Below are 2,500 nucleotides of genomic sequence, written 5' to 3' on the forward strand. Positions count from 1 at the left end.
CTCCCTCCTCACCCGGACACTTGAGCCGAGTAATATTCAAGTAGTGGGATATTCTAGCAGGACCATCAAGGATCTGACAAAACAGCAGGACAAAAAGGACGCAAGTTGGGGCAAATCTAATCCTTCCTCCCTCCGTGGGTTGGTGTTCTTCCCCCACCTCTTACCTATCCCACCCCTCCCTTGCTCGAGACCTTCCCCCGTGGTCACTTCAGCTGACTATATGACTTTCTGTTGTTTGGCTTGATTAGCCTTTTTCTTTTTAAACCATGTGACTTCTATAGCTGGTCCAAATAAAATGTTTTCGATTCCCTTTAGGTTTCAATTTTCTATTACTGAGCAGTTTCATGTAGTTGATGCGATGATGTCGCTGTTATGACAATCGCTCTTATAATACAATCGCTATCATGTGGTCGCTGTTGTGATAGTCGCTGTTTTAAAAGAGTCGCTGTTGTGAAGTCGCTCTATTGACAGTTGCTGTTATTACAGTCGCTATTCGGAACCCGAGCCGTGTGTGTGTGTGTGTGTGTGTGTGTGTGTGTGTGTGTGTGTGTGTGTGTGTGTGTGTGTGTGTGTGTGTGTTTCTAACATTACCTCTCTCTGTAACAAAGTTGATAAACTCACTGCTACTGTTTTGTCACTTAATGTGGGTGCAATTGCAATTACAGAAGCATGGCAAATAGTGCCCGAAATTTGACAAATAGAGGAGTACGTACTCCATCACAACCTAAGGATTGGGAGGCGTGGAGGTGGAGTGGTCGCATACTCTCTGAAAGATTTAAGTGCCTCAGAGTTACCCGTCGACATCCCCGAGGGCCTAGAAACCATATGGTTGCGGTTAACCCCCCCCCACACACACACACCCTTGCCACACAGCCTCCATCATTTTGTGTGTAGTGTACCCGCCCCCCCCATGCGCTCCATTGGCCGACGCTTTGGTGGAATACATAATTTGTACGACAGACAGTCTCAGGGCCAAATACCCCGGTGCTAGGCTGGTCCTATGTGGGGATTTCAATGAGTTAAACACCAGTGATATTCAAGAACATCTACATATATCACAACACGTCAACTTCCCCACACATGGCGTCAACACGCTTGACCTCATTCATATTGACATGAGTGAATTGTACCTCCCCCCAGTTGGTCGGTCCACCCACATGTCCATCCTGTGGTCGCCGGCCAGCACGACTTCGTTGGCACACAGCACCACCACTCGCTTTCACAGGCCCATGCCCGACTCACACTTGCGTGAATTTGGACAATGTATTACTCAACATCCATGGACAGAGGTGCTCGCAGTGGAGGGAGTTCAGGAGAAGTGGGACATCTATATCAATATAATTACGCAGGTCTTCCATCGTCACTTCCCTTTGAAGCAGACGCGGACACACCCAGCCGATGCCCCATGGCTCACTCTCAGAATTAAGAGACTGATTCATCAGCGTGCTAAAGATTTTTACACTGACATAAACCTTTGTAGACAACTCCGAAACAAAGTCATAAGGGAAATAAAAAGAACCAAGAAGATGTACTACCTCAAAAAGATCAAGCACTTACAGCAGAACAGCAACCTGTGGCTTAGCAGGGTCAAAAGCTTGTGTGGAATGAGGCAGGCATCTGACATCCCCCTCCTGTCACAATTTTCACCAGACGTTGCGGCTGAGCAATTAAATGACCATTTCGCACCTATCTTTCAAACGATGCTCAGTATTAACCTCTCTCTCCTACCTGCTTTCCTCCCCTACCCTTCTCCCCACAGAGTACATGTTTTTTACGTTGCCAATAAGCTTACTAATATCAAGTCAAAGCGATCCTCTACACTCGTAGACTTACTCATCAAACTTTATCGTAAATTTGCTCGTTAACTTGCCATCCCGATCTGTTCACTTAAGCAGATCAAATGTCCCACGGATTGGAAGACAGGCTTCATTACTCCCATCCCCAAATCTTCCAATCCTCAATCCTTTAGAGATCTCAGACCCATTACTATCACTCCCATTTCTAGTCTTATTTGTGTGGATTTTGTCTTTGAGTGGGCATACTCCAAAGTCAGCAAATTCATTGATCCCCAGCAGTTTGGTAACGTGAAAACATCCTCCGCCACTCACTATCTTATTAGCTTCCTTGGCTTTATCTACAAAAATCTCGAGCAGTGCAAGACTTTACTTGTAGTGGCGTTCATTGACTTCAAGAAATCCTTCGATCTTGTTGATCATACCACTATCATCACCAAAGCCTTGGCCTTCCTACCTCCTTGGTGGCTTGGCTATCTGCCTTCCTGACGGACCGTTGTCAAGCTGAAGATCTCAAGACCATCTACACTTCCTTCATTTTACCCAACTTGATGTACGCATCACCCTCCTGGGTCTCCTCACTCACAATCACGCAACAGCGACAGCTGGAGAAAGTGCAGAAAAGAGCCACACATTCCTTGGCAAAGAATAAACCACCTATCAGCACGCTCTCACCACAGTAGTACTGCCCACCCTTGTTGACCGCT

General features: G+C 46.5%; 1 protein-coding gene across 1 annotated transcript in view; it reads right to left on the reverse strand.

Annotated features, from left to right (window-relative positions):
- Positions 1 to 2,500, reverse strand: part of LOC143035796 (juvenile hormone esterase-like) — a 44,283-nt gene that overhangs the window by 9,474 nt on the left and 32,309 nt on the right. The window lies entirely within an intron of this gene.

This window comes from Oratosquilla oratoria, chromosome 19 (assembly GCF_046742065.1).
Source record: "Oratosquilla oratoria isolate Oo_2021 chromosome 19, ASM4674206v1, whole genome shotgun sequence".
NCBI lineage: Eukaryota > Metazoa > Arthropoda > Malacostraca > Stomatopoda > Squillidae > Oratosquilla > Oratosquilla oratoria.